This window comes from Bubalus bubalis, chromosome X (assembly GCF_019923935.1).
Source record: "Bubalus bubalis isolate 160015118507 breed Murrah chromosome X, NDDB_SH_1, whole genome shotgun sequence".
NCBI lineage: Eukaryota > Metazoa > Chordata > Mammalia > Artiodactyla > Bovidae > Bubalus > Bubalus bubalis.
In genome coordinates this window covers 132,867,972-132,884,008 of record NC_059181.1, presented here as the reverse complement: position 1 = coordinate 132,884,008, position 16,037 = coordinate 132,867,972, and the positions used below count along the sequence as shown (strand labels likewise).

Here is a 16,037-nt window from a genome sequence, read left to right as displayed (position 1 = left end):
AAAAAAAAGGGCCCTTTTTTTGCAAGCAGCCTGCCTGACTTTAGTTATATAGTAATAGACAAAGATTTGAGTGAGTAGAATGACAATAGGAAATATTAATATGTGTGTGTGTGTGTGTGTGTGTGTGTGTATATATATATATATATAACTGAATCACTCTGCTGTACACCTGAAACTAACACAACATTGTAAATCAATATTTAAATACTTTAATAAAAAGAAAAGAAAATACCAATATGAAACAGGCTCTACTTTATAAAGCCACGTTGGTCTGGCATATCCCATACAACAGGCAGACGTTCAGATAGTGTCAATAATTAAGCATTTGATGAGGATCTATGAGCAGTGTGTTTTTATAACATAATGGATGCAGGCATTTTGATTCCTGTCTTTGATGGCTTTCAATCTAGAGGGGACCATATGACATGCTGACATACAACTCATTGTAAAGAAGAAAAAATGTTTTAATATTGCTTAGACTGATATTTAAATAGTGTTAGTTCATAGAACTCATATAATCTGGATCAATCCAAAAAAGTTCTCTGAACCAAATGAACCTTAAGATAAAATTTCTAGGAAAGAATTTTGTTATTCTTACTTTTGAATCAGACTTATTAAAGACTGCTCAAGGAACTCTGCAATCTGTATTAGCTTCTAAGCCCAGAGAGGAAGATTGCTGTCATACGAAAAAGTTTAAGAAGAGAGACTGTTGGAGGCTTTGGTTGGGTTTAGTACATGCTGCTTTATGGTAGCAGTATTTCATCAACTGGTACTATAAAGACTATTACACACTACTCACACAATTAGAAGATAGCAACCATTCATTTCCATTTTGATCATCTTCATTTTTTCTAGGATATTTGTAACTTATAGGATAACCTGATTAAATTTAGTCCCTTGAATCACAAGGAATTCTAGATTATTTCCTTTTTAATTCTGGGAGAATTTAAGCCATCTGTTGCCTTGAAGCAGAGAGATTTAGCAATCAGGCACAGCAGTAAGAAGATATTTGTCTAGGGATGCTATTAATTAACAAACTTGGAAAGCATTCTGCACTTCTTACCTTAAAGTCAAAGCACCCCTAACAAGTACATTGGACACTTAGATGATCAAACTTGTCTTGGATCAGATGCTCTTTATGTTCTGCTTTGGATATACAGAATAAAATGTGAATAGAATGTATTAGATCCATTACCATAAAAAGAAAAAGGTACTAAGTGACAAAACTGTTGATTCTGAGATACCAAATAAGTGTGCATTTATAAAACCTGAATATTTCTAAATAAATATGATATTTTCACATTATCCTTTTTCACTTAAAAGTAACTCTCCTGGCATTTCATCTAATGAACTACTAAATTTAAATTGGAAAATTTGTGCAACAAATTTTGAGGGAACTGAAAGACATTTTCTGTTTCTTCTTAAATCAACTTTATTTAGGTATAATTACATATAATAAAATTCACCCATTTTAAGTACATACATTAGTGACTTTTGACAAATACATAACCCATAAAAATCACCACCACTATTCAAGTCTTAGGATGTTTCCATAACCCCTTAAGATAGATTTTTTTTTGCCCATTCCTGGTTAATTCTGCCCTATCCCCAGTCTCATTGATCTGGGAATCATTGATCTGCTTTCTATCACCATAGATTAAATTTGCCTTTTCTAGAATTTCATGTTAGTGAAATTGTATAGTATTTCAGTTCAGTTCAGTAGCCCAGTCATGTCTGACTCTTTGTGACCCCATGGACTGCAGCATACCAGGCTTCCCTGTCCATCACCAACTCCCAGAGCTTGCTCAAACTCATGTCCATTGAGTCGGTGATGCCATCCAACCATCTCATCCTCTGTCATCCCTTTCTCTTCCTGCCTTCAATCTTTCCCAGCATCTGGGTCTTTTCCAATGAGTCAGTTCTTTGCATCAGGTGACCAAAGTATTGGAGTTTCAGCTTCAGCATCAGTCCTTCCAATGAATATTCAGGAATGATTTCCTTTAGGATGGACTGGTTGGATCTCCTTACAGTCCAAGGGACTCTCAAGAGTCTTCTCCAACACCACAGTTCAAAAGCATCATTTACTCTTCTGTGTATGACTTCTTTCACTTAGAATGAGGTTTCTGGAGAGTTTGCTTTGAGGGATAATTGACAAATTAAAAATTCTATATATTGAAGGTGTACACGTTGATGTTTTGATATATGCCTGCACTGTGAAGTAGCACAGTCTATTTATTTAACATATTTACCACCTCACAAAGTTGCCATTTTCCCTGTCATTCCTTCCTTTTTTCCTTCCTCTTTCCTTCTCACTGCCTCCCTTCTTCCCTTTCCTTCATTCCTTTCTGTGAGAATACTTAAGATCTTCCCTTTAAGCAAATTTCAAGTATTCAATAGAGTAGCTATGCGCTTCCCAGGTGGCTCAGATGGTAAAGAATCTGCCTGTAATGCGGGAGACCCAGGTTCGATCCCTGGGTTGGGAAGATCCCCTGGAGAACGGAATGGCAACCCACTCCACTATTCTTGCCTGGAGTATCCCCATGGACAGAGGTGCCTACAGTCCATGGGGTCGCAAAAGAGTCAGACACCTCTGAGTGACTTAAGCACAGCACAGAACAGGAGTGTAGACATCTCTTTGAGATCCGGATTTCTCTTCTTTGGATTTATACCCAGAAGTAGGATTGCCATATCATAAAGTAGTTCTATTTTAATATTTTGAGGAACCTTCATACTATCTTCAAAAATGGTTGTGCCAATTTACATTCCTAGCAACAGAGTACCAGGGTTCTAGTTAGTTCTCTCTGTATCCTCGTCAGTACTTATCTCTTGCCGTTTTTGCTAATAGTCTTCCTAAGAAGTATGAGGTTGTATCTTATTGTGATTTAGCTTCAGATTTCCTTGATGATTAGTGACACTGAGCACTTTTTCATGTAACTGTCAGCCATTTGTATGTCTTCTTTGAAGAAGTGTTTATACTCAGATTTTTTTTTCAGTCAGACATTTTTTGCTATGAGTTTTATATATATATATTTTTTATGTTAGATATAAATTTTATATATTTACATATATAGGTCTTCCCTGTTGGCTAAGTCAGTAAAGAGTCTGCCTACAATGTAGGAGATCTGGGTTCAATCCCTGGGTCAGGAAGACCCCCTGGAGAAGGGAATGGCAACCAACTCCAATATTCTTGCCTGGAGAATTCTGTGAACAGAGGAGCCTGGTGGGCTATAGTCCATGGGGTTGCAAAGACTTGGACAAGACTTAGTGACTAATGCTTTCACTTTTCATATATATATATATATATATATATATATATAATTTATATGTCAAATATAAATTTTATATATTTACATATAAATATATGTAGGATACTAACCCCTTATCAAATAGATGGTTTGCAAATACCTTCTCCCATTCCATAGGTTGTTTTTTCATTTTGTTGAATTTCTGTCCTCAAGTGTTTCCAGGGTACATAAATAAGTTAAGAATATCAAGTCTAGGCTTTAACATCAAGCATACTAGAATTGGAGTGCCAGCTCTTCTATTTACCACCTTTTTACTTTTGCAAATTCTTTTACCACCCTAAACCATTACTTTATGGTGAAATTATTGCTAGGATTGAATGAGATTTTATATATATATATATATATATATATGCTTTTACAATAATGACTGCCACATAGATATTTCCCACAAATGTTGGTCCCTTTCTTCTCTTCTGTCCCTCTAAGAATTGACTTTATTCTTTAATACACTTCTTTACATCCCATCCATGAAAGTGAAAGTGAAGTTGCTCAGTCATGTCCAACTCTTTGCGACCCCGTGGACTGTAGCCTAACAGGCTTCTCCGTCCATGTGATTTTCCAGGCAAGAATTCTGGAGTGGGTTGCCATTTCCTTCTCCAGGAAATCTTCCCGACTCAGGGATTGAACCCAGGTCTCCCACATTGTAGGCAGATGCTGTACCATCTAAGCCACCAGGGAAGTCCAGGGAAGATCCCATCCATGGGAATCTCCTAAAAATACCTTTTGGACCATGGTATACCCTGCCACACAGTGTCCAGTGGCGCCTTATTATCTACTGGGTGAAGTCCAAACTTCAAATTCAAAATTCAAGGTCCTCTACAATCTGAACCCAGCTGTTTCCTTCCTGCCACTACATGAATATTTCACTCAAGTTCAATTAGTAGACACCAGGGTTTCTTCAGTCTGTCAGAGGGCTTGTTGTTTAAGAGTAGGGAGGTTTGATCTTGTAGGGGTGGATGGTAGTGTAATGATGGAAGTGCTGATAGCATTTCAGAGAGGATATGACAGGATTGAGAAAAAAATTGTCTTTTTCATTCTGCTTCCTTTTCCCATTAAAATATCCTTCAATGAAGTGTGCCCAGGTTATCTCAGCTAGGAAATGTTTCCTTTTTTTTTTTTTAATTTTATTTTATTTTTAAACTGTACATAATTGTATTAGTTTTGCCAAAGACCAGTTACTGCACATCAGCTCTGTGTAAGATATTACCTTAGCAACGAGGACCAAAGTGACCTGAGAGTTCATCACAAATAGGAAACAGACTTAAAAACAGATAATTTTTAAAAATTGTAATATGATATAGTACTGATCATGGCATCCAGTCCCATCAGTTCATGGCAAATAGATGGGGAAACAGTGGAAACAGAGGCTGACTATTTTGGGGGACACCAAAATCACTGCAGATGGTGATTGCAGCCATGAAATTAAAAGACGCTTACTCCTTGGAAGGAAAGTTATGACCAACCTAGATAGCATATTAAAAAACAGAGACATTACTTTGCCAACAAAGGTCCATCTAGTCAAGGCTATGGTTTTTCCAGTGGTCATGTATGGATGTGAGAGTTGGACTGTGAAGAAAGCTGAGCACCGAAGAATTGATGCTTTTGGACTGTGGTGTTGGAGAAGACTCTTGTGAGTCCCTTGGACTGCAAGGAGATCCATCCAGTCCATCCTAAAGGAGATAAGTCCTGGGTGTTCATTGGAAGGACTGGTGTTGAATAATGGTAAGACACGGAGAACATTTGAGACAGAAGGAACAGAAAATGCAGTGGGATAGAATCATACAAAATCTAATGAGGCTTCAGTATAGAATTGGGGCAAAGATGGAGTGGAAAATGAGAAATGAGGCTCTGAAGGTAGATCAGAGTCAGTCTGTGGTTCTTATATTACAATAATAATTGCAATTATAATTTATTGAACACCTACTATGTATTAGGTGCTCTGTAAAGTGCTATATATACATTGCTTTTTCCAAAGATTTCTATCAGCCCTGTGACGTATAAGGAATATTATTCCCATTTTTTCGTTGAGGAAACTGAGGCAGAAAGTAAGTAGTTGCCCAAGGTCACCAACTGGAAAAGGCAGAGCTAAGACTGAAATCCATGTGTGAATAACCACTGAGTTCATGAACATGAATGGATGAGGCAGTGATGGTAGCAACATGGATGTAGAGCAGAGGGAGTTGCATCCTCTGAGGCATCCTATGAGGTAGAAAGATAGTGTTGTTGGGACCTGATGTTGAGGGATAAACCAGAGTGAGGCATAGAGGGTAATTCTAAGGTTTCTGGCTGGGGAGATGTGATTTTGGGAACATGGTTAACCCATTTGCAGACATGGAGAATTTAGGAAGCAGAAGAGTGAGAGGCGTTAATGAATTTGAATTTGGATGTTTCATACACTTCAGGATCTTCCAGGGGGTTGAAACTGGTCACTAGAGATTTACAAATACAGATGGCGAGATCTGGACTGGATAGACAGATCTGGAATCAATCACCATGTTGACAATAATAGAAACTGAGTCATGAATATAATTACTCAGGGAGAATGTATAAAAGTAAAAGAACAGAGCCTCAAGAATAGATTGCCCCTTCCTTGGAAAATTGTTAACATTTTCCTTGCTAACTAGCATAAACTTCCTAGTGTTATATAGAGACTTTTTTTTTTAAATATCTCTGATGTCTGTTGGATTATCAACTACTTGAAGACAGAGACTGTTCTGAGTAATTTCTACAAGCATTTAGCAGAAAGCCTTGTGCAGAGTGTGAATTCATTATATTGGATTGTCCTGGAATTGGATGGATTTAGAGACAGGACTGTGAGAAACCATAAATAAGGGGCTTTGGGTGAGAGCTGTGTATTGGGAGCAGTGGAACTGAGGAGAAGGTGTCAATTTCTCCATCCATACCATAGGGAATGGTATGGATCCATTTCCATAGGGAAATATGGGCTATTTCCCTCATTTAAAGTTGGAAATATAGTCATTTCCCAAAGTACAAATTTTGTGCTTTGTTAAGCAAAGATTCTCAGGCTTGGTGTATGATAGAACTAATGAAGGCAGAGAGAAATCTTCAATTTGAGCTTTCACATTCTGAAGAAAACTTCTGATTGTAATAAATGACAAACTGAGTTCTTTTTTTAATTGAAGGAGAGTTGATTTATGATATTGTGTTAGTTTCTGATGTACAGCAAATTGATTCAGCTATATACATACATATATATATTCTTTTTAAATTCTTTTTCATTATAGATTATTACAAGATATTGAACAAACTGAGTTTTTATTTGTTTTAAAATTTAGGAATAGTATTTCAACTATGCCTCACACTGCAACTGCTTAAATGAACTATTCACTGATTATTCTGGGATTTGAGAAGACTCAGGGCACCGAATAATAGCTAACTATTGTTATTTCGTTGTTGGTAAAAGACACAATCAATACTTGATTACTCTGAATTAGTACATCCAGCCATGCAAATCTTTAACCTCAGATTAATTAAATGTAGGACCATGACCCAACCTACAACAGTAATCTTTAGTAATAGAGAATTAACTGATGTAAAGTCCATTTGTAAAGCATGTAGTTGTGCTGATGCCCAAGCTAGTTTTCTGCCTATCATTCTGTCTGAAGTATCGGCAGAGTTATGGCAAGCAGAGTGTTAACACTGGCATTTCTGAGCTCCTTCCCTTTCTCCCTATTCCTACTACCCGTTCTTACCACAGTTCATAAATGAGATATTTCTACACCCTGTGGTATTTTGCATCTTAGTGAAGATTGTTTCCTCTCTTAATATCCCAAATATTTTTACAAATTGCCATTTCTCATGTCCTGAAATATTCATTAAATCATTCAAAATGTAACACTTGTGTATTGGGTACCCGCTATGTGTCAGGTACTATACTACTACACTCGGCATTAGAGATATCGTGGGGAACAAAACTGACAAGGAACCTGACTATACCTTCTGTAATGAGACAAATACATAATAGACAAACAAAGCATAGGTAAATGAGATAATTTTAGATTAGTGTCATGTAGACAATAGAAGTGAAAGGCAAAGAAAAAAAGGAAAGATATATCCATTTGAATGCAGAGTTCCAAAGAATAGCAAGGAGAGATAAGAAAGCCTTCCTCAGTGATCAATGCAAAGAAATAGAGGGAAACAATAGAATGGGAAAACTAGAGATCTCTGCAAGAAAATTAGCGATACCAAGGGAACATTTCATGCAAAGATGGCTCAATAAAGGACAGAAAAGGTAGGGACCTAAAAGAAGCAAAAGATATTAAGAAGAGGTGGCAAGAATACACAGAAGAACTGTACAAAAAAGAGCTTCACGACCCAGATAATCACGATGGTGTGATCACTCACCTAGAACCAGACATCCTGGAATGCAAAGTCAAGTGGGCCTTAGGAAGCATCACTATGAACAAAGCTAGTAGAGGTGATGGAATTCCAGTTGAGCTATTTCAAATCCTGAAAGAGTGCTGCATTCAATATGTCAGCAAATTTGGAAAACTCAGCAATGGCCACAGGACTGGAAAAGGTCAGTTTTCATTCCAATCCCAAAGAAAGGCAATGCCAAAGAATGCTCAAACTACCGCACAATTGCACTCATCTCACACGCTAGTAAAGTAATGCTCAAAATTCTCCAAGCCAGACTTCAGCAATATGTGAACCATGAACTTCCAGATGTTCCAGCTGGTTTTAGAAAAGGCAGAGGAACCAGAGATCAAATTGCCAACATCTGATGGATCATCGAAAAAGCAAGAGAGTTCCAGAAAAACATCTATTTCTGCTTTATTGACTATGCCAAAGCCTTTGACTGTGTGGATCACAATAAACTGTGGGAAATTCTTCAAGAGATGGGAATACCAGACCACCTGGCCTGCCTCTTGAGAAACCTGTATGCAGGTCAGGAAGCAACAGTTAGAACTGGACATGGAACAACAGACTGGTTCCAAATAGGAAAAGGGATACATCAAGGTTGTATATTGTCACCCTCCTTATTTAACTTTTATGCAGAGTACATCATGAGAAATGCTGGGCTGCATGAAGCACAAGCTGGAATCAAGATTGCCAGGAGAAATATCAATAACCTCAGATATGCAGATGACACCACCCTTGTGGCAGAAAGAGAAGAAGAACTAAAAAGCCTCTTGATGAAAGTGAAAGAGGAGAGTGAAAAAGTTGGCTTAAAACTCAACATTCAGAAAACGAAGATCATGGCATCTGGTCCCATCACTTCATGGCAAATAGATGGAGAAGCAATGGAAACACTGACAGACTTTATTTTGGGGGGCTCCAAAATCACTTCAGATGGAGACTGCAGCCATGAAATTAAAAGACGCTTGTTCCTTGGAAGGAAAGTTATGACCAATCTAAATAGCATATTCAAAAGCAGAGACATTACTTTGCCAACAAAGGGTCGTGTAGTCAAAGCTATGGTTTTTCCAGTAGTCATGTATGGATGTGAGAGTTGGACTATAAAGAAAGCTGAGCACCAAAGAATTGATGCTTTTGAACTGTGGTGTTGGAGAAGACTCTTGAGAGTCCCTTGGACTGCAAGGGGATCCAACCAGTCTATCCTAAAGGAAATCAGTCCTGAATATTCATTGGAAGGGCTGATGCTGAAGCTGAAGTTCCAGTCTTTTGGCTACCTCTTGCAAAGAACTGACTCATTTGAAAAGACCCTGATGTTGGGAAAGATTGAAGGCAGGAGGAGAAGGGGACAACAGAGGATGAGTTGGTTGGATGGCATCACTGACTCAATGGACATGAGTTTGGGTAAACTCCGGGAGTTGATGATAGACAGGGAGGCTTGGCATCTGCAGTCCATGAGGTTGCAAAGACTCTGACATGACTGAGTAACTGAACTGAACTGAATTGAAGACAATAGAACAAGATAACAGGATAGAGTGATTTTGTGGTGGTAGTATTGGAGAGTTATGAAACATTAACTAAGATTGTCACCTCCCTGAGGTGACATTTGGGCTGAAACCTGAGTGGTGGCCAGGCAAAGATACAGAAGAGGGTACCAGATGGGAGGAAGAGCAGGTGCGCAGAGTCCAGGCTGGGAACGAGTTAGCAAATCTACAGAACCTAAAGAATGTCACTGTGGGCCGAGCTAGTGATGGGGTGGGGCAGTGAGCGTATGAGGTGACGTTGGAGAAGCAGGTGGGGTCTGGGTCACTCGGGGCCTCATGGGCCAGGATACACAGCTTGGATTGTGTTCCAAGAAGAGTGGGAAGTCCCTGCTGGCTTTACCAGTTGGCTTCTGCAGTTTGCCTTTGGGCCCCCCTGTGTCCCTCATCCTGCTTCTTTCTAGAGTGAATGACACCCAGTTTTCCCTGTCCCAGGGGAGTGCTTGGATCTCGGGTGGTCTAGAACCATCCATTCTGTGCTGTCACTGCCCCTGCCCAGTTTCACCTCCCTCTGCCCCATCTCTGAGTGAGAAATCCTCATCGTTCTTAACAGAGGAGCACAGCTGGAACTGGGGGATCAGATCAGAAAAAGACACCCCCTCCAAGATGGAAAACAACAAGAATCTTCCTGGAGTGGATCAGTGCCATCTCTTTTAAGCAACATCTCAAGACAGAGGAGTGAAGGTACAACCATGGGTGCAGGTGTGTCCAATGCCAGGCAGGGCAGTGTCCCCAGGAAGGTGTCCACCTTGGAGGGAATTCATGGTACAGACCCTGCAACCAGCATCCATCATTTCTACCTATGCTTCACGAGGAGACAGCAGGATGATGGAAGCTTTGGGTGTCTAAGAAAGAGTTTTGAAAAAGGTGCTGGAGATTGAGACTTCTCCATGTGTCCAAGGCACGGAGACTATGTGTGGGGCTCTGAGTCCTTAGAAAAGCTGTCTCTCTGGTGCAGTAAGGATTTGTCTTCCTTTCCACCAGAGTGGGGATCATATTGCCTACAGAACTCTCCAATTCCCCTTTCCTAGACACTATGGGCACCGAACTGCCTTCTTGTTAAATATTTGTACTGTGCTCACAAATGTTGCCATCTCTGCAATCTAGTTTAGTCATCAAACCAACCCTACAAGGTAGGGCTTATTCTATGTCAAACATTATCAAATTAAAGCTCATAGAAAGTGCCCCCAGGAAAATATAACTCTTTACATAAACTATAGGGAAATGAACATCGAATGTGGTAAATATCTTGGAAATAGAGCCAAGAGGATTTTTTTTTTTAAGGCTTCGATGTGGAAGATGAATAATATAGTTTCTTTGTCATTGTTACAGACAGATGAATTCATTAAGGTTAGTCTGTAGTTCTTGCTAGAAAACAGCTATTAATTCTTCCAATACAGTGTTGTGTTTAGGTTTCTGACAACTAAAATGAAAACTTTTAGGAAGACTTTTCTCTTTTATTTTTTCTAGTTGTTTCATCCTTGGGATAGTTCTAGATTAGTCACCCAATTAAGTCATCCAATTTTGAGTACACTGTTTGCTTACCTATTTACCAATGCAAAACCTTTTTTAATATGAGGAAATTGGCTATTTCCTTTAGTGGGTTGATGTGGTTGAGATGGAGGAAATTGGACCTTTGAGGTGGGTAGAGAAGTTCTTATTGATGAAGTACAGACTTCAGCTATACAGTGACAAATGGGGCAAAAGGAGGTCCGGGATTTTGTCAACATTTGACAACATTTTAAATGAAGGATGGAGTTAGAGATAGATCTTAGTTTCCCTAGACTTCTGTAATCAGTGATGTGCTATATGTAAATCACTCCCCTTTCAGAGTTGGTCGTAAGGAAAAGTTTAGGAAGTAACTGGGAAAGAGCAATTGAACTCAGATTTATAGACTTCCTATAACATGCCAGGAATTGCTGCAAGATTTTTCTAAATATCATCCCATTTCCTTTCCACAAAAACACTGGGAGGAAGAAATATAAAGCCCTCTTTACAGATGAAAGGATGTCACTGACCCTTAAAGAGTTTTAAGTAACTTAGTCAAGGGACAAAGCTGCTAAGTGGCAGATTCATGATTCGAACCTAGGTGACTCCACCGTTTACCTTCTCTTTACACTTCAGCCCTTGTAAATGAACATGAATGAACTGGCTTAGTTAAAATTGCTGGTTTATTTGTATTTTTAAATGTACATCTTAAGCTTCAGACTGTAAGTAAGTCTTAATTTTACAGTAAGCAGGCAAGATTGACCTCCCTAACTCTGGAAATTCGATGGTTGAATCATGGAAAGATACTTTATGGAACCACTCTATATGATATTTCATTTTGCTGTCAAGTTTAGAAGAGCTATTTCTCTTAAAATTGCAGTTTTTTGGGAATTTGATTAGCTTTTTCTTGGGATTGTCAAAAATATCTAGAAGGTTGTAATAAAAACGGAGTCCTAAAAATGTGAACAATCAGGTCGTGGGCCAAAGAGAATGTCAAACACTAGTCAGCATGGGAACCAAGACATTTGATTATGTACTGAGGTATCATTAAGACCTGAGGTGTTAGCTCCAAACGAGAACAAAATGGGACTTGTAATGTTCACAGCTTTCATGATGAATTTATAATATTGAAACCTAATTAACTTGGGGTACCATTTTATAATATTTCCATCAAAAAGAAAATTACAAGAGCTGGAAGAATCTAAGAAAAGCCCATAAGAACTACAAAGGAAAATCCTTATTGGATTTTTTAAAAAATGGGCTTCCCTGGTGGTTCAACTGGTAAAGAGTCTGCCTGCAATGCAGGAGACCTGGGTTCAATCCCTGGGTTGGGAAGATCCCCTGGGGAAGGGAATGCCTACTCACTCCAGTATTCTGGCCTGGAGAATTCCATGGACTGAATAGTCCATGGGGTCACAAAGAGTTGGACACAAATGAAAGGCTTTCACTTTTTTTCAAGTCCAACACACACACAACTTTTGCATTAGAGTTGTAAACATTTTTGATTACATAGGAAAATATGTGTGCAATGTCAAGTCTGCTGCCTCAACGGGAATAATTTATTGAGAGTCCAACTGTAGGATTTAAAAATCACTTCAGATTAGAATTATTTTCATTGTGACATTTGTTAGTTTGTTTCCTATACTCCAGCAGAAATTTCCTCACTATTTTGGCTTCATTTTCCATCTCCAGGACACAATCTTGCAAGACCACCTCTCACCCTTATCTCTTGGTGACTGGGCACTGAGATGGGACATTATGAGCTTGATCTGACAACTTAATAAGATGTAATAAGACCTGCAATAGGGGCAGCGCCCTCTTGACTGAGAAGATCTAGATAGGTAAAGAATCTTTTCAAGGGTATGTCTAACCAAATTCCCTTTAAGACTTCCCTTTAAAGCATTAAATGTCTTTTCCTGTTTCAAACTAAAATGTGATCAGTTGGAATATTGGCAAAGAACAGGTCATTAGCAAAAACTCCAATGAAGACAATTTGCTTTGGGTTTGATTTTCCTGTTTTTGTGGTTAGCTTAGCACCAGATGGTACCCTAGTGAGTTCTGTATAAATAATACAATCATAGGGTTGAGTGATTCTCTACCAGTCACAGAATCAAGCAGAAAATAGCACTTGTCTTTCTGCACAAGCCCATGTAGATTATCTTATTGCAGATTTGTTCTTATGCAGCTCAAACTCTCAAATTCTTGTTATGGTTGGTGGTTTTTTTTTTTTTCTATTTATTTATTGGGCAAGCCAGCAGCCAACACCTCATTGTGACCCAGGGGGAAGGACTACTGACTTGAGGCTCTTTAGGTGATACATCCATCCATTGCAGAGAGGAGAAGAGGCGAAGAAGCAAAAATCTCTGCATTCCCTCTCTTGTTCCTGAAAAGGAAGAGTGGCCCCCAACACTCCCTTGACAGTTGGTGCACATTAGGGGGTGAGGGAACTGGCTTTGCCCACAGAAGCCCTGTGGCAACCCCTTACAGGCTTTCAAGGTCCAGCTCAAGTGCCAACTCCAGCCCATGATGCTCAGTGATCTTTCCTCTTTCTCCAGGTTCAGATGACAGTTACAGTTTGTTCCTTAAGATCTAGCTCTTCATTATGTTCTCTTTGATATTATAGTTTCCCTACACCTCTCCCTTTGGATGTAAGTCTTATCTCACCTGTGGGATTCTAAGTTGCTCAAATCTATTTTCTTACAGCACAGAATTGGGCATGCAATAACTGCTGTTGAATTGATAACACATATGTGGGTCACAGCTCCCACACACTGGAGCACAGATTTAATGGTCAGTACCCCATTCAGTGAGCAGAGTTTATCTATTGTGACACAAAGGATTCTCGTTTCTTAAGAGTGATGGAGAAAGAATGAAAAACTTCCCCTGCTTTTCCGCTTTCATTTTACTGTCCTGAAGATGACCCATATAGTAGCAAACCACAGAAAAGGTGATGTAGCCCATTGGAGGAAAATAGGTGGAATCACTGAGAACCTTTCTTCTTTTGAAAGCTGCCTGTATTTTTACTCTGGAAGCACAGATAACCATACAGTGTGTTCAGCATTCACAGAGACCTGAAATAAAATTGAGCCACTCAAGTATTTTTCTGAGGTTGGGGCTCTATTTACAAGTCTTTGCTTTAATAGTTCCTATGTATTAGATGTTTTGGAGTGACCTCAAAAAGGCACTTTAGGAATTCAGATCAGATTATTAAAACCAGTAATTTATTAATTATAAAGAACTAATTTCTAAAGAATTTATTTCACGTATTTCCCAAAACATCTTATGGTCTGCGACAGAGTTCTCAAAGTGTGTCCTATAGAATATTAGTATTTCATGACATATGAATAGATGCTTCCTGGAAAAATAATTGGTTGCTTGGTTGTTGGGAGAAATGTTACGTATCCTGTTTGCTTCTTGGAGCATCACATAGCATATTAAAGGCTCCAAAGTGTCTTGCAGCAAAAAGATATGTTTAATTTGTTTATCTTGGAATTTAGCAAACATATTTGATCTCAGGAAGAGAATAATATTTAGTGAGTATTCTGTGCCAGGTATATATTAGCTTATCAAATTTTCACAATAAAATTCTAAAATTCCCTTGTGGCTCAGATGATAAAGAAGCTGCCTACAATGCAGGAGACCCATGTTCAATCCCTGGGTCAGGAAGATCCCCTGGAGAAGGGAGTGGCAACCCACTCCAGTATTCTTGCCTGGAGAATTCCATGGACAGAGGAGCCTAACAGGCTATATAGTCCATGGGGTCAAAAAGAGTCAGACATGACTGAGCGACTAACACTTTTCACTTTCACCCATATTTAAAGATACGGAACTGAACTTCTGCTGTATTAAATGATTTGTTCCAGGTCAAACAGTGGCAGAGTCTTATATAGTGAATTTTCATGTTGACTCTGCCACCAAGTAGCTATGTGCAACTGTTTTAGACAAATAAGTCAATCTTAATTTCCTTATCTGTAAGTCACATGAAAATAATAATGGTTTAAAGATGAAAGGAGTTGAATTTATATTACCATATTTTGACAGAAAAGTGCCATACAGGTAGCATTTGTACTTTTCAAAAATAGGAGGGGGGCGCAGGAAGAAGGCAACAGCTAGTTCCAGGAAACATGTTCACTCAAAACATACAAGGTTAAGTGCTAGACTTGTAAGAAAGTGAAAGTGTTAGTCGCTCAGTGTCCAACTGTTTGCAACCCCATGGACTGGAACCCACTAGGCTCCTCTGTCCATGGGATTTCCCAGGCAAGAATATTGGAGTGGGTTGCCATTTCCTCTTCCAGGGGATCTTCCCAACCTAGGGATTGAACCTGTGTCTCCTGCATCGCAGGCAGATTCTTTACTGCCGGAGCCACCAGGGTAGCACATGTAAGAGCAAATGTTAAAAAAAAAAAAAAAAAGTTACAGCTGCCCTGAATGTTTACCAGAACACATATATTTTCATTTCATACCTGCTTTGTATTTTTGGTATAGATTCTCAGATTCATGGATTGATCAAATTGGGCAGTACAGCATTAAACCACTCAGTGGTACTGTTTTGAAATGTTAAGACTAGAAATACATTATCACTAGATATTGGAACTTTGACCCTTAATGGCAACTTTCTTTGCTTCTATGGCTTTAAGCCAGAAGCTAAGCTTCTTTCTGTTTATTTTTGTATCATTCATTAAGTAGGCATTGCAAAGTGCTAATGGTCTTAGAGAGTGGCTCTGCCTCACTCTACCAATTCTAAGGTATGATACTTGATTCTTAGGACTCTATCATCTCTCTCAGTTTGTCGAGTTTACCATATGAGCTAACCCATTTTTACTTGGCCCCTTGCAAGCTTAAGTTTGAGTGAGTTGGATGTAGATACATTTTCCCCCTAAATTTTGAGAGTCTTTATAAATTTGTTCTACCTGTAAATTTAACAGATAAATAACACAGTGTATAATATAACACTCTGGAACTTATTCCACATACTGACCTGAATGTGGTGATGGGTGTATGACAAAAGGGAAGAAGACTGCTAATTAGACATTTACTTTGCCAAACTGGAAACTGGTTTTCTCGTTGCCTAAGTTGAACTGAATTCCGTTTCCAGTCTCAAAGTCATTCCCAAGGCAGTGCACAGCTGAACTGAGACAGACTGCATTTTGCATTCTGTATCCCTGAACTATCATTAGCTGATATCATAAATATTGATAGATAAGTATAATACTCCACCAGGTTTATTAAAAGAATAATTTAGAAGCCCATGGTGGTTTTATCATCGGGGGTTCTACCATTCTCTAAAGTGTGATGACTGTTTCTGTGGTTTTCCTAGATTTGGTAT

General features: G+C 38.8%; 1 protein-coding gene across 9 annotated transcripts in view; it reads left to right on the top strand.

Moving 5' to 3' along the window:
* Nucleotides 1–16,037, top strand: part of TENM1 (teneurin transmembrane protein 1) — a 918,261-nt gene that overhangs the window by 98,464 nt on the left and 803,760 nt on the right. The window lies entirely within an intron of this gene.